Source organism: Sapajus apella, unplaced genomic scaffold, assembly GCF_009761245.1.
Source record: "Sapajus apella isolate SASKATOON/1434 unplaced genomic scaffold, GSC_monkey_1.0 scaffold21, whole genome shotgun sequence".
In the NCBI taxonomy this organism is placed as follows: Eukaryota; Metazoa; Chordata; class Mammalia; order Primates; family Cebidae; genus Sapajus; species Sapajus apella.
The window spans coordinates 15654338-15678397 of record NW_022436961.1 but is presented as its reverse complement, the minus strand read 5'-3'; the positions used below and the strand labels follow the sequence as shown (position 1 = coordinate 15678397).

Genomic DNA, 24060 nt, shown 5'->3' with positions numbered 1-24060 from the left:
CTTTTTTTTTTTAAGAGCTTTATGAGTTTAATATAAACCATACCATGAAATCTGAGAAATTTTCCTCTTTCACTTTCCCAGAACTAGCTTTTTTGCACACCCCCAAAAGACACCTCACCCACAAGCAAGACTTCTCCCAAGAGCTCCCTTCCAACTCCTCAGGGACTCTCCTCTGAGGTATCAAAGTCTCGGCATCAGCTGGCCAGCCCCACCTCCTCCTCAGGAGTCTGGGTCCCAGCTCTGGGGACCCCTCGTCCAAGCTTCTAGGTTCTGAGAAGCTCCTTCTCTTCTCTTTGTCTCCTCAGCACAGGGGGCAGCTGCTTCCTGCTGCTGCTCTAGCTGTATGCCTCATTTGTTCCCTTTCTTCATTACTCGTCCTCTAATATCTGTTTAATCAATTCCTTATATTAAATTTTCTCTGTTAACATAACTGATGTGGTTTTCTCTCCCAGACTCTGCCTAACACTGCTGAGTTTTTGCACTACTGTGCAAAATATGAAAACAATGAGTTCCTTTTCATCATCTGGCTAGAGTTACTTACAGCTTGTCTCTACCAACGAGTTTGTAAATTCCATGAAATCAGGTTTTTCTGCTTTTTTTTTTTTTTTTTTTTTTTTGGTTCATTGATGTTACGTTCTGAATTCTAAACACAGCCTGGCCCAAAGCAGGCACCCAATCATATCTGTTGGACAAATAAACAGGAAATATTTGAACATTAAAAAACAAAGTAATTTTCTTCATGAAAATATGCTTATAATATGTAAAAGCAATAACTACATCTAAGTATATTTGAAGTAAAATAAGTAGCTGACCTCTCTTTTTTTCTGAAATTTTTAGCAATATCCATTTTCTGCTTCCCCCACTCCCCATTTTCTTGTGTGCCAATTTTTGTCAGTGGTGTGTCTCCTTTTCTTTCTTGTACCTTAGGGCATGTTATCCATGAGAAGTCATTCAGCCAGTAAAATATTTTTTAATGTCAACTGTGTACTGGATCTCACACTAGATGCCCTAATGACAAGTTCATTTTAAATCCAGCTAATACACAATTTGAATTTGGCACGCCAATACAATACGTTAAACCTCACGAAGAAAACTTCAAAAGTAGAACTCAGAGGATTTCATTATTCTGAAAAACTGCTGTACTGGGAGAACCCTGAGGTCACAGGCCCACATCTGCCATTCCCTGGCACTGTGACCTTGAGCAAAGTATTTAGCTTCTCTAGGTACCTGCTATTTCCTCTTAGAAATGAAGAAATACCAAAAAATGAAGAACAAAACAAAAAAGAAAAAAAAAAAAAAAAAAAAAAAAAAAAGAAGAAACAAGAAAAAGAAAGAGGCTGGGCATGGTGGCTCACATCTATATCTCAGCACTTTGGGAGACAGAGGCAGGCAGATCACCTGAAGTCTGGAGTTTGAGATCAGCATGACCAATATGGTGAAACCACGTCTCTACTTAAAAAAATACAAAATTAGTTGGGTGTGGTGTCACATGCCTGTAATCTCAGCTACTCATGAGGCTGAGGCAGGAGAATCGCTTGAACCCGGGAGGTGGAGGTTGCCATGAGCCAAGATCTCGCCATTGCACTCCAGTCTGGGCAACAAGAGCAAAACTCCATCACAAAAATAAACAAATAAATAAAAAAGCCTTGGTGCCAATTCCTATTTCCAGTTCCAAATAAAATTGTGACTTTCTGTAGTAATATTTTTAAAACTTGCCTAGGTTTTTTTCTTTTCGTTTAAGTTCTGGGGTACATGTGCAGATCTTGCAGGACTGGTACATAGGTATACACATGCCATCGTGGCTTGCTGCCTTCATCTCCCTGTCACCTACATTAGGTATTTCTCCTAATGTTATTCCACCTCAATCTTCCTACCCCCTGCTATCCCTTCCCTAACCCCCTAACCCCCAACAGACTCCAGTGTGTGATGTTCCCCTCCCTGTGTCCATGTGTTCTCATTGTTCAACATATTTATGAGTGAGAAAATGTGGTGTTTGGTTCTCTGTTCTTGTGTCAGTTTGCTGAGAATGATGGTTTCCAGATTCATCCATGTCCCTGCAAAGGACATGAACTCATTCTTTTTTATGGCTGCATAGTATTCCATGGTATATATGTGCCAAATTTTCTTTATCCAGTCTATCTTTGATGGGCATTTGGGTTGGTTCCAAGCCTTTGCTATTGTAAAAAGGGCTGCAATGAACATGTGTGTGCATGTGTCTTTATAATACACTGATTTATCATCATTTGGGTATATACCCAGTAATGGGATTGCTAGGTCAAATGGTATTTCTATTTCTAGATCCTTGAGGAATTGCCACACAGTCTTCCACCATGGTTGAACTAATTTACACTCCCACCAACAGTGTAAAAGTGTTCTTATTTCTCCACATCCTCTCCAGCATCTTGTTGTTCCCAGATTTTTTAATGTTCGCCATTCTAACTGGCATGAGATGGTATCTCAATGTGGTTTTGATTTGCATTTCTCTAATGACCAGTGATGATGAGCATTTTTTCATATGTTTGTTGGCCATATAAATGTCTTCTTTTTTTTTTTTTTTTTGAGATGCAGTCTTGCTCTGTCACCAGGCTGGAGTGCAGTGATGCAATCTCTGCTTAGTGCAACCTCTGCCTCCTGGGTTCAAGCGATTCTTCCACCTCAGCCTCCCGAGTAGCTGGGACCACAGGTGCATGCCACTTCAAAAAGTGTCTGCTCATAGTTTTTGCCCACTTTTTGATGGGTTTTTTTTTTTTTCTTGTATATTTGTTTTAGTTCTTTGTAGATTCTAGATATTAGCCCTTTGTCAGAAGGGTAGCTTGCAAAATTTTTTTCCCATTCTGTTGGTTGTCATGAAGTCCTTGTCTATGCCTATGTCCTGAATGGTATTACCTAGGTTTTCTTCTAGGGTTTTTATGATGTTAGGTCTTATGTTTAAATCTAATCCATCTGGAGTTAATTTTTGTATAAGGTATAAGGGAGGAGTTCAGTTTCAGCTTTCTGCACATGGCTATTGGCTGGGTATTTTTAAGACATTAATCTTATGGACCAGTATTAATATTGACAGCTGCATTAACCATCTAACACATTTGAATACATTGCAAGGCTCAAAAAAGGGTAGCACAGCCAGCTAATCTGTTTCACTAATACGTGAATCTGTAGGACCACCCAGAAGGAGTCTGCTCTAGATCTGAATACTGGCGCTTATGCTCACCAAGATGCCCTGCACCAAGCCATGAAAGTGAATTGGAATCATGGAGCCATGAGAAGAGAAAGGCACCTGCCATAAATGTGCTCTCTTCACTGTTAGGCTGGGACAGGGAATACAGGATACTATACAACCTAAAAGTTGTTCAAATGCTGCTTGGGAAATAAGAGTGAATAAATGAGGAGAAATAGGCTTACATAAAAAACAGAACCAAAAGTTCAAGGACAGTGAAGGAAGACACTGGTCTGTTTAATAATAACAAGTTATTATTATTAAACAAAGTTTAAAACAAGTTAAACAAAGTAAATTTGTTTTGTTTCATATATTTTTGTTCACAGAAGTAAAATGCTTTGCACATACCTGGAAGAAAACCAAGTGGTACTGGAGTTATCACCAGGAGAGGGCTAAAGGAAAGGCTTATTCAGCAACAAGGAGGTCACCGAGGATCTCCCAATAGTTCTGCCTTGTTATGCACGGTTGGCCCTCTGTACCTGTGAGTTCCACATGGGCCAATCTGACCAACTGTGTATCAAAAATATTTCAAAATAATGCCTGTAATCCCAGCCTTTTGGGAAGCTGAGGTGGGAGGATGGCTTGAGGTCAGGAGTGGGAGACTAGCCTGGGCAACATAGCAGGACCCTGTCTCTACAAAAAAAATAAAATAAAATAAAACATTAGCCGGGTGTGGTGGTGCAGGCCTGTAGTCCTAGCTACTTGGGAGGCTGAAGTGGGAGGATCCCTGGAAGCCAGGCACTCGAGGCTGCAGTGAACCATGATTGTGCTGGCGCACTCCACACTCCAGCCTAGGGTATAGAGCAAGATGCAGTCTCAGAAAAAAGAAATAAGAAAAAAGGAATTTAATAAAAAGAAAAAAATTAGGAAAAAAAATACAAATAAATGATACATTATTGCAACTACTTAGCATTTACATTGTATTAGGCTATTGCAGGTAATCTGGAGATGATTTAAAATAATGGGAGAATGTGCACAGGTTATATGCAAATACTATGGCCTTTTATATCATAGAGTTGAGCATCCATGAATTTTAGTATAGGGCTGTGGGGGTAGATTGGGTCCTGGAACCAATGCCCTTTGGATGCAAAGGAATGACTGGGTGTGCATGTATATTTATTTTATATATAAACAACACAGAAACATAGGAAGGTAGATTTACAGGCCTCTGAGAGCCCAAAAGTAGCTAGCACTGTCTCAGAGCCTAGGATGGATGGAAACCTGTGTAATCAAGAGAGGGCGGACCTTTCAGGTTTTCTTTTTTTGTTTGTTTGTTTTTAAGACACAGTTTCACTCTCTCGCCTAGGCTGGAGTGCAGTGGCACAATCTCAGCTCACCGCAACCTCCATCTCCCAAGTTCAAGTGATTCTCCTGCCTCAGCCTCCCCAGTAGCTGGAATTAGAAGTGCATACTACCACACTGAGCTAATATTTTGTATTATTACTAGAGATGGCTTTCACCTTTGACTAGGCTGGTCTTGAACTCCTAACCTCAGGTGATCCACCTGTCTCAGCCTCACAAAGTGCTGGGATTATAGGCATGAGCCACCGCACCCAGTCCACTTTTCGGTTTTATATAAATATGTGAGTAACAGCAGACTTATGTGACCACTGCTGAGGTCCTGCAGATGTGTTGCTTCTCCATGGAGTTAGTCAGGTCAGGCCTCTGTAGATAATGAACAGCATGGTTCTCTACCTATCATACTTCACCTCTTCTAGTAACTGCCATTGTCAAACAGGACAACACCTCCTGCAAGAGGTGGAAGTGCACTCTTGCAACTCAGCCAGGGGCCTTCTGGGCTGCCAGCTGCTCAGGATGTCCCTCCTACCTTGACTGGCTCCTCCCAGAGTGGGGAGCTGACCTGGAGTCCACATGGCCATCAGCTCAGAGCTGATGCCTCCAAACCTCACTGTCTTAAGATTCCGCTTAACCTGATTGCATTTTATTAAAACGCAGACCTCCAATTAAAATGGATTAAGGGATTTTGGTAATTTATTTAAAGCTATTTAGCTCTTTTTTTTTTGAGACAGAGTCTTGCTCTGTGGCCCAGGCTGGAGTGCAGTGGTGCAGTCATGGCTCACTGCAACCTTTGCCTCCCAGGTTCAAGCAATTCTCCTGCTTCAGCCTCCTGAGTAGCTGGGACTACAGGTGTGTGCCACCTTGCCCGACTAATTTTTTGCATTTTTAGTAGAGACAGGGTTTCACACACTCTTAGCCAGGATGGTCTCAATCTCCCGACCTTGTGATCCTCCCACCTCAGTCTCCCAAAGTGCTGGGATTACAGGCGTGAGCCACCTCGCCTGGCTAGCTATGTAGCTCTTTACAACAAATACACCAGAAATTGCTAAAATGTCTGTCACTGGATAATGTTTGCTTATCAAAGGAAAAGTTTCCTTTTGTAGCAATTCCAACCAAACAGCAAGCCTGAGGCTTTCTAGATTAAAGGGCTAGAAACCAGGAAAAGCCGCCCACTCTTCCTGACCTCATCCTCATCACACAGGCCACATGCCCTGACAGTCACATACTCCTATAGAACTTTATAGTCCCTTGGGATCTGTGCCTTCTGTAGCTTGAACAGTATTTCATTTAAAATAGCATTTTTGGCCAGGTGGTGGCTCATATCTGTATTTCCAGCACTTAGGGAGACAGAGGTGGGCGATCACTTGAGCCTAGGAGTTTGAGACCAGCCTGGGCAACATGGTCAAATACCATCTCCACTAAAGATACAAGAATTAGGTGGGTGTGGTGTTGTGTGCCTGTAGTCCAAGCTACTCAGGAGGCGATTGTTGCAGCCCAATAGGCAGAGGTTGCAGTGAGCCAAGATCGTGCCACTGCACTCCAGCCTGGGCAACACAGTAAGATCCTGTCTCAAAAAGTAAATTAGTAAATTAATTAGAAGAGTGTTGTTCTTTTTTAGCAGCTGTATAATAAGGACCTTCAGCCTGTCCAATGACATGGGAAAATTAAACTGATAACAATGCTTCAAAACCCACTTGTTAAGCTCTGTCCCAATGACCACTTTCATACTGATCATCACTATATGCTCTCTTACCCAGGCTGGGGTGCAGTGGCACAATCTTGGCCCACTGCAATTTCCACCTCCCAGGTTCAAGTGGCTCTCCTACCTCAGCCTCCCGAGTAGCTGGGATTACAGGTGCCTGCCATCACACCCGGCTGATTTTTGTATTTTTAGTGGAGACGGGATTTCACCATGTTGCCCAGGCTGGTCTTGAACTTCTGAGCTCGAGCAATTTGCCTCCCTCAGTCTCCCACCATGCTGGGATTACAGGCATGAGTCGCCATACCTGGCCATGGAGTACTTCTTTATCGTTCCTCTGCCCCACCTTACTTTCGGCTGTCACTTCACACTCTCAGTGTGCCTGTCTCCATAAACTCCTCTATTTCCTAATTTCCTGCTTGTAATCTGCCTTGAGCTTCAAAAAACATCAGACAACTAAGCCTGTTGGGATCATATTGAAAATATGAAGAAAAAGGCTTTCAGGTCATCAGAGGGGTCAGCTTTGGATAAATGAGTTCGGTGACAGCCTGTACTGACAGCTCACAGGCCACCTTGGTTCTGGACTGGGATCTGGATGCTGGGAAAGACTGGCCACACCTGTGTCTTCCTGCCAAGTCCTTGGGTACTCAGCCCTCTGATTGCCAGCCTTCTGCTTTGTAGCCAGATCTCCCTGCCACCATCTCTGTGCTCTGTGTTCACTGTGATGCTAGCTCTGTCTCTTTCAAACTGAGCTCCTCAATAGCTTGGATCTTGCAGTTCCCTCCAGAGTGTCCAAGTCGACACCTGCTCAATACCTACAAAAAACAATTCAGCCATATGGCTTGAATGCTTATATCACACACAGAGGCTTTTGGTTCTGAATAAGTGCCACAATTATGAAAGCCGCACTGAAGTAGGAAATACGTTAGTTGAAAGAATGGCCTTATTTGCAGGCAGCTTGCATTGTATTTTATAAGAATGTGTTTGACATTTTAAGCTTTCCTGTGGCAGCAAATTGTACTTCTCCCAGTGGCAGGAGTTATTTAGTCTGTGACCAGAATAAACCAAACTCTTTTGGAAAGTTTAATATTTTTGGTTTTCATATTCCATTTTATGACTGTGTTTGTTTTTTCAGAAATAAGCCTGTGTATAAGAAAACAGTCTTATCTCTGAACCAAGCACATGGCTCATGCCTGTAACCCTGGCGCTTTGGGAGGGCGAGGTGGGAGGGTCATTAGAGGCCAGGACTTTGAGACCAGCCTAGGCATTGTAGTGAGACCCCCATCTTTATGAAAAATAAAAAACAGTCTGGCCGGGTGTGGTGGCTCACACCTGTAATCCCTCCACTTTGGGAGGCCAAGGCAGGTGGATCACGAGGTCAGGAGTTCGAGATCAGCCTGACCAACATGGTGAAACCCCGTCTCTACTAAAAATACAAAAATTAGCCAGGCATGGTAGCTCGCGCCTGTAATCCCAACTACTTGGGAGGCTGAGGCAGGAGAATCGCTTGAACCTGGGAGGCAGATGTTGCAGTGAGCCGAGATTGTGCCATTGCACTCCAGCCTGGGTGACAGAGCGAGACTCCATCTCAAAAAAGAACAACAACAAAAAACATTAGCCTGGTGTGGTGGCAAGCTTATAGTGCCAGTTACTCAGGAAGCTAAGAAGGGAAGGTTGCTTGAGCCCAGGAGTTTGAGGATGCAGTGAGCTGTAATTGAGCCACTGCACTCCAGTCTGAGTGGCAGAGAGAGACCCTGTCTCAAAAACAAACAAACAAACAAACAAAACCATTAATTTTATGCCAGAACACATCATCTTAAGGAGAACAAAAATCTTCTGCATGAAGAAACTGCCAACACATTTTAAAAGGCCCACATTTTAATAAGTAGAATAGATAAACTATCAGACGACAGATCATAAATTATTTTGGCTTAAAAAAATTGTTAAAATGATCTAACAGCATTCTGCATGTAGGTTTCTACACATAATGTGTATGTATGGGTGTGTCTACGTAGCTTTTTTAAGGGAATGGCATATGATCAGGCCCATTTTTCCATAGTTTTGACTGCTTGCTAAAACAAGAATAGCGAGGTCTGCATTTCTACCAACTCAGTGCATAGTCCAAGAGCTCCCTGCAGAGGAAAGCGAGGATGGAGAATCCAGTCCATGTCTGTCGGACAAACATTAATGGCAGAAGGTTGGAGAAACTTGTTGATGGTTGGTATTGCAGCTTCAGGGCTGGCATTCTCTCTGGTTTCAGGTGTGTCTGCTAACGGATTTGTAGTCTCTGATCCGCGTCTTTAACCATTATGAAACTGGATGGCAAGGAAGTGGTCCACTGAGAAGTTTGATTGAGTATATTCTTCTCACCTGCGAAAAGCTTGGGTGAAATATCTGCACTGAAGGTGCAGTGTAGCGGAACAGATGTTTCCTTTGGGATTAGGGCAACAGAGCTGCTCTGTTTTGTTAATTCTCTTGACTTGGAGCTATGTAGCCTACCATTTGACATGCCATCGCTTGGACTCCGAAGTTAATGTTTTCTGCAACTCCTATGTTAGCATAAAGTGATGTATTTATTAACTTATACCTGTTTGGCTCTCAGCTACTATTTCTGATTGTCAGGTAACTTCTGCAGACATATTTTCTTAAGCTTAGTTACTGCTCATGACTGAAATGCATCAGTTTCCCTCAAGGCTGCCATTATAAATGAGCAGATTTCCTCTGTTGACTCCTCAGAGTGCCAGAACTGCCTCAGAGAATTAAACAGGGGGAGCCATTCCCATATAGTAAATGCAGTAACTCCTTATTTGTCCCAGACACATGGACGTTACTTTCCAGGACTGTAAAGCCCCAGTGGAAATTGTGTTACTTAAAACTTCCAATGAAGAGTTGCATTTTGATGTCTCCACGTCCATAAAGGGATTGTCTAAATTGAGATCAGATGCACCAATGTTCTTGACATTGGCATTTGGGTATCCACTTCTACAGCCAAAGGAAGAATACTTTTATCTGTGCATGAAAGCTCCCTATTCTGCTATAGCCTGTCTCCTTTCATCTCAGCTTCCAAATCAACACATTAAGTATTCCTTACCTGAAATGTTTTGGACCAGGCCAGGCATGGTGGCTCATATTTGTAATCCCAGCCCTTGGAGAAGCTGAGGCGGAAGGACTGCTTGAGCCTAGGAGTTCAAGACCAGCCTCGGTAAAATAGATTTTTGTGAGACCTTGTCTCTATAAAAATTAAACAAAATTAGCCAGGTGTAGTGGCATGAATCTGTGGTCTCAGCTACTTGGGAGGTTGAGGCAGGAGGATCATTTGAGCCCAGGAGGTTGAGATTCCAGTGAGCCATGATCATGCCACTGCACTCTAGCCTGGGAGACAGAGCAAGACTCATCAAAAAAAAAAAAAAAAAAAAAGAAGAAGGAAAAGGAAGAAAAAAAAAGGAAAGAAAAACAAAGGAGAAAGGAAGGAAAGAAAGAAGGAAGAAAGGAAAGAAGGAAGGAAGGAAAGAAGGAAGGAAAGAAAATGCTTGGGACCAGAAGTGTTCCCTATTTTGGCATATTTGCATATACATAATGAGATATCCTTGGGATGGGACACAAGTCTAAACACAAAATTCATTTATGATTAATATATACATAGCTGAAGGTAATTTTATATAATATTTTAAAATAATTGTATGCATAAAACGAAGTTTGGACTGTGTTTTGACTGTAATCTGTCAAGTGAAGTCAGGTGTGGGATTTTTCCACTTGTCACATATCATGTTAGTGCTCAAAAATTTTTAGATATTGGAGCATTTCAGATTTCGGGTTTTCAGGTTAGGAATGCTCAACCTGTAGTTGTTAGTCCTGTTCCCTTTCACCCAGGAAGTTCATGGTCCTCTGCATTGCAAAGATTTTCTTGGTCATGCAGAGAATTCTTTTGTTCAATTTCATGCTGGTTCTTTGTGCTACTGAAGGTCATCATTCACTTTGTTCAGATTTTGACACTCTAGATGCCACCCCTGTTCATTTAACGACATACATCTGTGGTCAATGTATCATGGTAGTGGTGACAGAAAAACTAGCTTCCTTTCTTGCATGGAGATGAAATTTAAGATCTTGGGTGCTTTTTTCAGCAGGTAGTTTCTTTAAATTACCTGCTTTTTCTGATGAATCCTACAGAGGCATAGCTGGGCGTCAATCAGATGCAGCACTGTGCTGGAAAAACAGGATCAGAAATACCTTACAGAGAAAAAGAATGCTTTCTTTTTTTCCCATTTTTAATTTCTTCATTTAAAAACCAATACTGTGGGTATATACCTAAAGGAACTGAAAGCAGGGACTCTAAGAGGTATTTGTACATCCACGTTCATGGTAACATTATGCATAATAGCCAAAAGGTAGAAGCAACCCATGTATCCGAACTGCAGCTGAATGGATAAGCATAATGTGGCATATATAGACAGTGGGATATTATTCAGCCTTAAAAAGGAAGGAGATTCTGATACATGCTATAACATGGATGGACTTTAAAAATATTATACTACATGGAATAAATTAATCACAAAAGGACAAATACTATATGATTTAACTTACATAGTGTATTAGTTCTTTTTCACGCTGCTGATAAAGACATACCCGAGACTGGGTCATTTATAAAGAAAAAGAGGTTTAATGGACTCACAGTTCCACATGGCTGGGGAGGCCTCACAATCATGGCAGAAGGTAAAAGGCATGTCTTATATTGGTGGCAGGCAAGAGAGAGACGCTTGTGCAGGGCAACTCCCGCTTATAAAACCATCAGATCTCATGAGACTTATTCACTATCATGGAAAACACCCGCCCCATGATTCAATTACCTCCCTCTGACCCTCCCATGACATATGAGAATTGTGGGAGCTACAGTTTGAGATTTGGGTGAGTGCACAGCCAAACCATGCCATATAGGTTCCTAGAAGAATCAAACTTATACAGACAGGGTGATTGCCAGGTACTGTGGAGAGGAATGAGGGGGAGTTATGGTTTTATGGGTATGGAGTTTCACTTTGAGAAGATAAAAACGTTCTGGAGACAGATAGTGGTGATGGTTACATAACAATGTGAAATAAATGTCACTGAACTGTACACTAAAAAAATAGTTAAAATAGTATATTTCATTCTATGTATATTTTATTAGAATTTTTAAAAATCAGCACTGCTGTTAATGCAATCAAGCTAAAATACTAGCACCTTAATCTTGGGTGACCATTAAGTCTTGGTCACCCCAAGGTTTGCTGAGGCAGTCTCCATTTATGCTTCTGTATTCAGAGCAATCAGTAATCATTTCCTCTTCACTCTCAAAAGTGTTCTGACTTAAACAATAAGTCATTTGATCACCCTAGGTCTATTTCATAATTGCATAAATCATTGAATTGCCATCTTTGTATGCAAATATCTTAACATTCAGAATGTATCTGTATTTTCCTGAATTACTCTAATCATAAATTTGGTGTTCCATGGAATGTTAAAGGCTCTGATAAAATTTTAAAGATGTCTGATTACTTTCCGAACACTGATTACAGTCCCCAAAGCAGTCCCCATTTCTTACAAACATTATTTCTTTAAACACTAAAACCCTCTAACATTTGTCAAACTCACCTACTTCACTGTTATCTGCATTAAAGGGAACAGAGGAAGACAAAGACATGGTCCCAGACAGCTTCTACTTGCCTCTCTTGGCTACCTCTTTGTTGTTGTTTAAAACATCAATAAATATTCTTTGAAGTCAGAAATATGTTCACATTTCAATTACTTCCATCTTTCACCTCACCATGAGAGAATATACCACTTTCTCTTTGAGTGAGCTACTGTTCTGCACTTATAATAAAAGTACCATACTATCATAACCTTATTGTTATCCATCTTCTGGACGAATATATTCTCTCATTTTCCAACTCCAAATATCAGAGGTAAATATAACTTAATTTTGTTCCATAGTCAATATCATCCTTTGATGTGCTAATGTAATTTGTGAGTACAAATAAACTGGTAATTTATTGCTTAAAAACAGAAGAGATCCAATCATATCCACTTCAATAGTTTGGAAAAAAAGGAATCTGACAAGTGCCAAAGTATGAAATGACTATTTAAAGTGAATTCAAGTATATTCTTATGTTATTCTCCAATAAACAAGTCATATGCATTTCTGTGATCCTTAAAATGAGCATGCTGAAAGTTACAGGGGAAAGAAAGATTTGGGAAAAACACAAATACACAGATAATTCATCTAGTGAAAGAACTAGCAAGCCAGGTGCTTTTATTTCTCTATTAGGACATTACTTTCTCTGTTTGTATTGTGGTTCATTAAATGGGTAGGCTATCTGTGGCTTTGAGAAGGAAAAATAATTTAAAAAATAATTTTCCCAATATTTTACCTTGATTATGAAACCAAACCAAAGGAACATTATTTTACATTCAATTAGTAACATATGCAGAGGCAGGCGCTTGGTAATTTTTAGTTATTCATTTGCTTGATGCTTTTTCCAGCAATTTCAGCTGCAAAACTATAATATCCATCTGTTTGAAAAGGTAACTGATTAGCAACTAGCTCCTTTAAAACATTTTTTACAACATATCGTCTTACCTTTCCAAAGTCAATCTCTACCAGCTTTAAAAATAAATATTCTAGCCAAATCTCGGAAGAAATATATTCTAAATATATGTTAGACATGATAGATTGTCACACAACATTCACTCCTATCTCCTTCAAGTGTGTATCCCTCTACCTATGAGGCTAGAAACCTATAAACCACATTTCCTGGAGTTCCTTGCAGCTAAGGTTCTGGGCACAGTGTAGGTTCTTCCAGGGAGATGAGCAGGATAAGAAGGAAGGTGGAGGCATCTAAGGAAAATGTTTGCTTCTTGTTTTATTGTTCATAGCAATGTTCAGTTACCAGCTTCCTAGGATGGACAGGAAGAACTAGCAAGTTCTTTGCAGCAGCCTCTCTGGTCACTATAACGCAGCCCAAAAGGTGTGTCCTTGAGGTTAGCAGTTCTAACCGTGGTTCTGATTCCCAGCCCCTAGGCTGTGGCAATGACAGCAGCAACCCTGGGGCCAGTCAGGCTTGCTGCCTGGAGCCAATACATGAAGCTAAGGCTAGGCCCCTCCTCTACTTTCAGTTGCAAACTTCCCTGCCAACCTTCTTGTGAGCACCTAATTATCATATTCAACTCTTTTCTGCTTGAAATGGCTAAGATAGTTTCCATCATCTGCAGTCTAACACAGAAGAAAAAGAAGGTAAAAACGAGCACTTTCAATACAGCAAGATGGCATGTAACACCCCAGAAGGACCATGGAAGTGGAAAAGGTTGTGCTTATTTGACATCCACAGTTACGCCTTTAAGAACAAGAAGTTCGCAGGCTGACCTTTCCAGAGCTACCCAAATCAGGGCTAACAACCCTTTACGGCCTAGGGTTGATGTGGAGACATAATAACAAAGGTTGGGAAATAATCATCGGGACCCCCAGAGAGAAAAGAAGGGAGGATAGAAGGGAACAGGGAAAAGCAAAAAGAATAAAACCACACATATGTGTGAAGAGGACCATACACCAAATCCCTCATGTGACCTTCATCCCCTACCATCTTCATCATCATCTCCAAAAACAACCACAGGTAACTTCTTTAACCTAGTTGAGTCAAAGGCCTGTCTAGGGTGGAGGAGATGCAAGTGTGACACCCTCTGGCTCCAAAAGGACACTAATTACTAACAGTACAGCACATTCTATATTCTATGCTATAGAAGAGTACCAAGCATACACAGATGGGGGATTGAACCAGTGACCCAAATATTCAGTTCTAGAGTCAATTAGGCAGCAACCTCTCTGCAGCCTCCAGGAGATGATATTATGTCAATATACTCCTACTTCTTGCTATAAACCCCTCTTGATGACTGCTCACAATGTGCCAACTGTGTACTCGGCATTTTACACCTATTCATTTGCTCCCCACAGCCACCTGGGGAGATATTATTATCTCCATTTCACAGTTAAGGAAATGGCTCAGAGCTGGGCTTCAATCCAGGTGATCTAGTTCAAACTCTTAAAATGCCTTCTTTGAGTGGTTAGAAACTTCTCTGGATGAGAAGTGAGTATCCAAAGTGAATGATGTTAACTCCTTTTGTAGATGTCTCAGCTAGGAGTTCTTTTTTTTTTTTTTTTTTTTTTGAGACAGAGTTTCACTCACGTTACCCAGGCTGGAGTGCAATGGCGCGATCTCGGCTCACCGCAACCTCCGCCTCCTGGGTTCAGGCAATTCTCCTGCCTCAGCCTCCTGAGTAGCTGAGATTACAGGCACGCACCACCATGCCCAGCTAATGTTTTTGTATTTTTTTAGTAGAGACGGGGTTTCACCATGTTGACCAGGATGGTCTCGATCTGTTCACCTCGTGATCCACCCGCCTCGGCCTCCCAAAGTGCTGGGATTACAGGCTTGAGCCACCAGTGTACTCTCTTTATTGGATCAAGAGAAGTGAATCACAAAAGCTGAAGGACATTTAACTGGCCATTTAGCATCACTATTCAGTTTGTCCTTAAATGAATTCTCCAGTTATCTTAATGCTTTCATCATGCCATTCTTTTCGGAAGAATTCCTAATTTATGAGTAAAAACGTAAGATTGTACAGACAAGTGCTGACAGCCTAATTTCAATAATGCATTATACCAGGGGCTTAATTGCAATGAGAGCTTTCACTCAATTCCTGTTTAAAAATACAAATGAGAACACTGACACGTAGTAAACACAAGGATTTAACTGCATTTTGCCCTCAACATTATGAGCCTGCCAAGCATGTCTTGCTTGTGTCTTCTTCAAAGCAATGATAGAGCCTTCTTCATAAATGTGTTTCAAATTTTGGAGACTAGTTCTCTAAAGGAACACATAAATTCTTTACAAGTGAAATGCATGTTAGTATCCACATATCCACCTATCAGAAATACTATAAGGTCTTGTTAATACCTCTTCTTTACAGCCCTTGTAACCTCCAGTATGATTTGGCTGTCAAAGATACACATACATAGAGATTTATGATTTACTGGGAAGATCCCCACTCCCATTAACCTTCCAATTTACAGCAGACTTAACTATCCACACAGGGTATTCCCAATTTCACATCCCTCTGGTAAGCAAAACATTATTAAAACCTTTGAACTACCTTGGAACTTTATCCATATTAAGATACACACACAAAAAGGCACATTTCCAAAGACATCATTACAGTAATTGAATCTTTCTAGAAACAAAATTTCTTGTGAGTTAGAAAAAGAGTGTACAGGGAGCTCCCTTTTCAAATCTGATCAAATGCATTAATAAAGCAGCAGTTCTTTGGCACAATTTCCTCAGTGACAAGATGGGTCCCAACTTGTAAAGGTCTCCTTTAAATAAAGTTATAGGTAACCAATGACCAACTGAGAGCCACTTCCATTCTCCTAAGTGATCTTCCAGCTATGAGCAACGCTAAGGCACCACTCGCCAATACTGGACAATTCTTTACCCTGCATTCTCAGCCAGCCATCAAGGACAGAGAACCCTTCAACTCTCCCTTCCTTAAACTTTAAACAAGTTAACTATTCACTAGCTAAAAGATAAAGGCTTCTGAGGTAGGAGGATCATTTGAGGTCAGGAGTTCGAGACCAGCCTGGCCAACAAGGTGTAACCCCGTCTCTACTAAAAATAATAATAAAAAAAAAATTGGCTGGGCATGGTGGTAATCCCAGCTACTGGGGAGGCTGAGGCAGGACAATTGCTTGAAATCAGGAGACAGAGGTTGCAGTGAGCCAAAATTGCACCACTGTATTCCAGCCTGGGCAATAGATAGTTGAGGCTCCGTCTCAAACATAAATAAATAAACAAACAAATAAAAAATAAAAAGATAAAGGCTTCCATTTGCTGATGTCACGTGAATATTAGTACTTTTAGTTATTGAAACAACTAAATGGTTGCCAATGGATAGCTGTAATGTCACCAATAACCTTAACCTCAAAATGATGTAGATATAGTTTAGCTCTTTCCCCACACTAAATTTTCAATGTGCATTTAAATTCATACCTACCACCTAACATAAAGCTCTGCAAGTAGACGTTTACAGCCTTATCTTCTTTCTACATAGAGCATTGTGGGCTCACATCATTTATCACAAAGAACCCACGTAATATAAAAAGACCTGGCCCGGTGCAGTGGTTCACCCCTGTAATCCCAGCACTTTGGGAGGCCAAGGTGGGCAGATCACGGGGTCAGGAGTTCAAGACCAACCCGACCAACGTGGTGAAACCCGTTTCTTCTAAAAATACAAAAATTAGCCAGGAGTGGTGGCCGGTGCCTGTAATCCCAGCTACTCTGGAGGCTGAGGCAGGAGAATTGCTTGAACCTGGGAAGTGGAGGTTGCAGTGAGCCGAGATCATGCCATTGCACTCCAGCCTGGGCGACAGAGACAGACTCCGTGTCAAAGCAAAACAAAACAAAAAAACCCACACACCCACACATAGCAAGTAATATCATACAAATCCTTCTCTTCCTAATTTGGCATTCCTTCTTAAACTGTATTTTCATCGTGAGCTTTAAAAACTTTCTGGCTTCAAGTTATCTTAGTTCTTTCACTCTTACTAATTAAAAATCAATTCCCCAGGGAAAGATACACGTGCACTTCATGAAAAAATACGAATCCATTTTAACCTTTAAGGCACTAGACATGCCCTTTACCTCTGAATTCTGATGTATCCAATCTCACACCCCAAGGCACATCCCGCAATCCCTTATTGCATGGCAGTCTCGCCTGTTTTGATCGTGTCTAAGTTTGCAAGGTAAACAGGTCACCCTGGGCAACTGTAAAGGCAGGGAACCAGCAGGAACTCACCCAGGCGTGCAGACCCGGCCGCGGGCTCCGGGACACGCGCGAGACGACCTGTCGCGCCCCCTCCACCCTTGGGGCGGGCGCCGAGGCGGCGGATCTAGGGAGGAACAGAGGCTTCTCTCCGCTCCCCTCTGCAGACCATTGTCAGTGCCCGGGTCGCCGGCGCTTTCTGCAGTGTGGGGACGAGCAGCAGCTCTCCCGTTGCGAGTAGTCACAGCGCTGTCCCGCAGCCAGGGGCAAAAGCTGCTTTTGCATCAGAGCCTAGGGCTGCACCAGGTGTAACTTCCACCCCTTGACCTATTTTAGAGCGTGAGGATGAAAGGAAGAGGAAAAAATAGTCGGAGGGCGCGCGGGGGAGCAGGCGGCCGGGTGCGCGCGTGGCCGTGGGGGAGCGCGCCCGCGGGGGAGCGCGCCCGCGAGCCTGGGCGCGTGTCGGGGCTTCCTAAGAGAAGTTGCGGCGAGGCGCCCCCCGGCCTCCGGCGCTTGGGCCAGCTCTGGGGCGCTTCGCGAGCCTGTTTTTCCACTGCGGCCGCAGGCCGGCTTGGCCCGTCCTACTCCTGCGCCCCACGCGGTGCGCGGCTCCTGGGGATTGGGGGCTTCGGGCTGGCCCCACAACAGCAGCCCGGAGACCGCCCGCAGCCCTCGCCCCCGTCGGCGTCCCCGCCTCCCTGGACCGCCCTCACCTTTGGGGAGGCGGTGCTCGGGCTCAGATGTCCCGGAACCCAGGCCTGCGGCGCCTCCAGGCAGGAAGAGCGGGCTGGCGCTCAGCGGAGCCAGGGACGGTCGCTTCCCCGCCCAGTTCCCTGCGATCGCCCAGCCCGAACGTGCCCAGGAAGAGAGGCTGGGCCGCACCCGCCCGGCCAGGGACCAGGGTGACCTTCCTGCCTCCCGCCTCGCCCTTGTCGCCGGTCTCTTCCCGCGTGGCCCGTCCTGCGTAAGAGAGGACTCCCCTGGGCGCGCACCTGGTCTGCCCGAAGCGCAGCAGCGCAGTACCTGGGGTGACGGCGTGTAGCTTTAGCGCGGCTCTTCTCACTTGACATCCCCGGACTTCAGCGGAAATGCTCCCTTGGGGTCGGTCCATTGGGATAACTGGAGATGGGGGGTTAAGTAGTATGCCACGGCTTCGATGCTTCAAATCATTCCACGACACAGCATGCCTTAACTGTTGAGTTTTGCAAAACAAGCCTCATCAAAAAAGCATCCATCAGAAGGTGGGGTGGAACTGAGAAGTTTTTGCCTAGAACTGGAGACAAAGCTCCCCTCCCCACAATGCTTCTGTGACGATAGGGTTAATTACATTCTGCCAGGTCACCAACATAGTATCTTCAACCCCCTATTAAACAACTGCGTTATCATCAGGCACCTATTCACTTTAAAAATGCGCGTTCCCAGTGACGAAACCAGCACATTTAGTAACCGCTCTGCCGCCCTTTGTATAGAGGTTCATGCTCCTGATCCCCTGCGTAGGGGGCAGAGTTCAGGTCGAGCTGTTTTTCCAGTCTAGGTTATTTGTGGAAACCCAACTACAGGTCTCACATAGAGGCTGGACTATTTCAGGTGCTACTAAGATGGCTGATGGAGATCAGCATATTTCTAATTCTGGAGTGGTTTTTTAGTGCCACAATATATTGGGTGGGGTGGAGTGGGGGAAACCTTTGCTTGGGCTTCACTTTATCATTATGCCCAGGATAATCAGATTGATGTTTTCTGTAACAGCCTCCCATTCAAAAAGAAAACAAACAAACAAACAAAAAACACCACGAGTCCGGTTTTACTTATTCTTCTTGAGCTGAACGCCAGCTACAGAAATGCAACTGCTGTTCCTTGCTTCCATTCACTGGAGCTACAACTACAATATGTCCTTGGACACGGAAGACATATTGGATACTGTGATGTTCTTTGTCCTCTTCTAACAGTGTATTAGGAGACAAAGCACACCTAAAGTAAAGGATAGTGCCTAGCAAATAGTAGGACATTATAAATATCTGTCCAGTGATTGAGATCTAAAGAGAATGTAATAAACAGGAAAGTCACCTAGCTTTTGCAGGAAAATATGAGGAAAATCAGTTATAGGTGACATGATCAGGGAGGGCATCCTGGAAATGGTGACAGGTACCTGATTTATATATTTAAAAATTGGCTAAGGACTAGGTGAGGTGGCTCATGCCACCTCAATCCTCTCATCTCAGCCTCTCAAAGTAATTCCAACACTTTGAGAGACTGAGATGAGAGGATTGCTTGAGGCCAGGAGTTTGAGACCAGTCTGGGGAACAGAGTGAGATCTTGTTTCTGAAAAAAATACAAAACATTAACTGGGCATGGTGGTGCATGCCTATGGTACCAGCTATTCAGGAGGCTGAGGCAGGAGGATCACTTGAACCCAGAGGTTTGAGATTGCAGTGAGCTATGCTTGCTCCACTGCACTCCAGCAAGGGTGGCAGAGTGAGACCCTGTCTCAAAAACAAAAAACAAACAAACAAAAAGAATTAACTAATGAGGTGGAAGTGAGAAAGTGTATTTGAAATACTTTCAAGATATAATAGAGCTAGAGATTCTTAACCTTTGGTAGGTAATGGGCCCTTATGAAAATGCCGATAGGAAGCTTTGAAACCCCCTTACATAATAAACAAATGTAAAATATTTGCATGTTTTCTGAAAGTTCATAGACTGGCTGAAGCAGATGTGTAGAATCCCTAGAGATTTGTGAACTATGACATGAGTTACCAATTTCTTTTTTGTTTGGAGGCAGGTAGAAAAATAAAGAGATTTTTCTAGTTGAGGCCATCGTAAGAGGTATTTCAATGGCCACCAGTAGAATTTGGGTAACAGCTGTGGAAATGGAAAGAAAATGTACTATAAAGAAAATTTGTACACTAGAGAAACATAGCTAGACTTTTAAATCATTTATGTTCTTTTTGTACCTGAGAATTTCACCTTTATATCTCAGCAAAAAGGGGGAAAGAATAGATAAAATATGACTGTCAAAACATTGACAGTTGCTGATGCTGGGTGCATACATGGGGGTTTATTGTATTATTTTCTCATTATTTGTGAGGTTTAACATTTTTCATTTTTAAAAAATTTCAATGAATTTTTACTCTTGGTAGTCATAACCAATCCTATAGCATTTCCTCGCTTGACTTCTTAGAATGGAGATTTTTGTATATAAAAAAGAAATAAAGAAAAGAAAAATAAAACAATACAAATAGGCCAGTAATGCCAAACATAAGATTGTTATTAATAAGTAAAGCCTATGTAGAAACAATAGGTTTTTCTCTGGGAAAGAATTGTGAAATGTGTTGGCCATAGTCTCAACAGAAATTAGACAACTATAAAACATTAAACACATGTTTTTCTGTTTCTTTCTAACCTTACAGTTAACTTCATTATATGTTGCTTTGTTAACTAAATTTCTTTATGATTACATTTTACTATATAATTCATATAATTTATATCCTTATATATTCATATTCACATAGTTATATTGCATATGAATATATATGCATATGAATATGCATACATTTTTGCATTATATGTTATATACACACATATATTTATATATGACAGAATATGTTTTATATATATCATATATGCAGATGTTCCTTGAATTACGATGGTTTGATTACATTTTGACTTTATGATGATTTGAAAGCAATGCTTATTCACAAGCAGCCATACTTCTAGTATTCATACAACCATTGTCTTTCATTTTTAGTACAGGATTCAATAAATCACACGAGATATTCCACACTTTGTTATAAAATAGACTTTGTATTAGATAGTTTTAACCAACTGTAGGCTAATGTTCTGAGTACGTTTTAAGGGTAAGCTAAACCAGGCCATCATGTTCAGTAGGTTAAGCATATTAAATGCATTTTACAGCATTTTCCATTTACAATGGGTTTGTTAGGATGTAACCCCATTATAAGTCAAGGAACATCTGTACTATGTAATAATAAATGACCTTTCTCAGTGAATTCAGTTTCTTTATTAGTAACTTCCTGGGGCTGGCACATACCTCTTGAGGCTGTAGATGGCTGGCCGTGATTCTTTGAGTACCTGCCTTGCTCACTGCCTCTTTCTGAGCAAGTCGGCCTCGGTGGTTCCTTACACATAGGCTGTACACTTTGCAAATGTGATCAATTCAATCAGCCAAAGGAGCTGTCTAGCATGTCCCGTAGACTACAAGGTCGTTGCCTAGCAAAGCATAAGCTTATGTAATGAATACTCCACACCTGAAGTATCTTAAGATATGGCATTTAAGTAAGGAATTCATATAAGTTCTTTTCCTCGAGCTTTTGACCATTATTTTACTTATCTTATCCTCATTGGCTATCACAGTCCTTGACACTTAGAACTCAATGCACATATTTGCATTAATATGCATGTATTGCCATATGCCTCAAAATGTGCTGCATGATGCTTATGTCACCGTTTCATTCATTTTAGCTTTGACTGCCTATTTTATTCAAGGACCTGGTCTAAGGTACTAGCTCTTAGTCATTGGGGGTGCTTACCTATTATTAGCATAACGGAGACTTAGCAAAAAATTACTGTATTTTTACCCTCTTTTCTTCACCTTTCAAAGTCATCCCATATTTTTTAGTGATTTTAGCTAGTTTAGTGCAATAATATATTGATGCATCAGCAAGTGGAACCCTCATCAGGCAGAATGGTAGAGCCAGGTGAGTTTAGCTTCAGATTACAAAAAGAAATTGTGAGGTGTTCCAGTCTCCCAGACTGATGTTTAGGAGACTGGAGACAAAATATTCCAGCAACAGCGATAGGCAAAGCTCAAGCTTTATGGCTTCATTGGTGTTAAAGGATTCCCCGCAGTGAGCCAGTCAGACTGAACTGAGAATCAAAGAGCTGTGATCAAAGAATCACAGCTGTTTATAAGTCAGCACAATTTAGAGACAGGAGTGCTAACCAAGAGCTGTCTTTGTCATTTTGGGGTGTTCATGGGCTGATGTCCCAGTGGCCATCTCCTAAATCCTGAACTCTTCACTTCTCCAGCCATTTTGCTGCCAGAGAGTGTGTAGCTGCTGCCTTTATCCAAGGAACTGGTATCCTCCACACCTGTGAAACCTGGAGACCTTCTCTAGGTACATAGGGAACTTGCCAGCATTGGACATAGGATGATTTCTTTTGTAATAGGGTTTTGTGCACCAAAAAAAAGAAATGCCATTTTTTCCTTGTCTTCCTGAACTTTTAAAAACTAGTCCTGCCAAATCTCATCATTTCTCAAGCACCTGTCCTTGGTCCTCTGCTTTTCTCTATGTATAATCTCCCTGGACAACTTCATCCACCTTTCTAACTGCAAGGAAAAACTCTATGTAGATTTCTCAAAAATCTGTATCTCTGAATTGGTCCATAAACCTGCAGATCCCCATGCTCGCATCATGCTTGACATCTCTAACAGGTGATCTTAACACATTCTAAACTGAGGTCCTCTGCCCTTCATGCACCTAAAGCAGCTGCCCTTTGCTTTCTTCTATAATCTCCACCATTCCCAGTCACCTGGCACATTCTTAGACTTTGCTTCTCCTTGAACTTCATAGCCCATTGGTGGCCACTGTCTGCCAATTTTACATCTGTACACCTCCTCCTTCATATTGTTTCTATTCTAGTTGTTTATGTTCCATTACTTCCCACTTACATGATTACAATAATTGCTTAATCTGCTCTTCTGATTTTCAAGGCTGTCTCCTCCATAAAAGATAATTCCAGACAAAAAGCTTTTGTCTGGATTAATATTTCTGTCCTAAGAATTTATCAGTTCTTGATCTAGATCCCTCTTATAACACTTATCATTAACCTTCATATAAAGTATTATTTTAGTCAACAAATATTCATTGGACATTTAGTTTATGCTGAGCACTCTGCAAGGAAAGCAGCGTGGAGCAAAACAGACAAGATATCTACCCTCATGGCACTTACAGTCTAGTGGGACAACAAACGTTATACAAACAATCACAAATATTACAACTAAAATGTGCAACCCCAAATTGAAGCACGTACCTTGAAGGGAGACTGAAGAGTTGCTAGGAGAGCTCAGAGGTCTCATCACTCTCCCAGAGGGAGGACTGTGTAGGATTCAGCCTTAGATCCTCAAAGTCTAGCCCAGAGCCTTGCACATGGAAGTGTTAAGTTTTTGTTGAAGGAACATATGCATCAAGAAAACAAAATTCAAAGAAACAAAAAATGCAAAATTAAAAAATATTAAAACAAAGAAAAAAAGAGGAAAAAAGCAAAAGAACATATGCATCTACTTCTGACATATAAGTGTGTGACCTTTTCTGTACTACACAGTGCTAAATAAAACACACGCCGGATTTTCCCTCAAATACTGACCTCAACACATAGCCATGTTAGCTGTTTGCTTTTGTTTCTGTGACCACAAATCCATGGGGCAGCTAATCTCCAAGTACACCCTATTTTCTTTGCCAAGATGACAACATGTAGAAACTTGTTATCCTGGTAGCATTGTCAAAAGCAATTTTTGCTTTATGGCGAAAGTTCTTATGTACACTTTAACAATTTGCTGTTATCACCAGCACAGGTCCATCATCCCTCTTCCTTACAGTTTGGAATGTTTGATGAAGATGTCAAACCACATTGTTTCTTTTACCCCATGGGAAACTGGGTCATCCTCCAGATGTCCTTTGTGTCATTTGCCAGCTGCCTCTCATCTCCAAAGCTGTTTGAGTATTACCTCTTCATCCCTTCTCTCTTTCCTTTTGTCATGTCGCTCCTTCATCATTCTGCTATTATGATCATGTAAATTTTGGAGTTAGCTTTTTGCTGGAACACTGAGTGACACATATCACTTGGCTTATTTTATCTCTATTTTTTTCTTTTTTACAATACTATTACATAATTCATTTCAAGAAGCACTTTCACACATAGAATCTCAGGTCTGATTTGGGTGTCTGCGTTGTTTGTTTCCAGCTTGGAAGAAACGAGGACTGGAAAAGAT

At 41.8% G+C, this 24060-nt stretch overlaps 1 protein-coding gene across 4 annotated transcripts in view; it reads right to left on the bottom strand.

Annotated features, from left to right (window-relative positions):
• TRMT9B (tRNA methyltransferase 9B (putative)) overlaps positions 1–23195 on the bottom strand; it is a 60170-nt gene extending 36975 nt beyond the window's left edge. For 2 of the 4 annotated variants that reach the window (XM_032288326.1, XM_032288325.1), the window contains exon 1: positions 17085–17687. The gene's annotated coding sequence lies outside the window, so the exon portion shown is untranslated. Of the gene's footprint in view, positions 1–17084; positions 17688–17764; positions 17906–18074; positions 18244–23102 lie in introns of those variants that run through there. The other 2 variants (XM_032288329.1, XM_032288328.1) reach the window with 2 other exon arrangements.
• Positions 23196–24060: the final 865 nt, after the last annotated feature.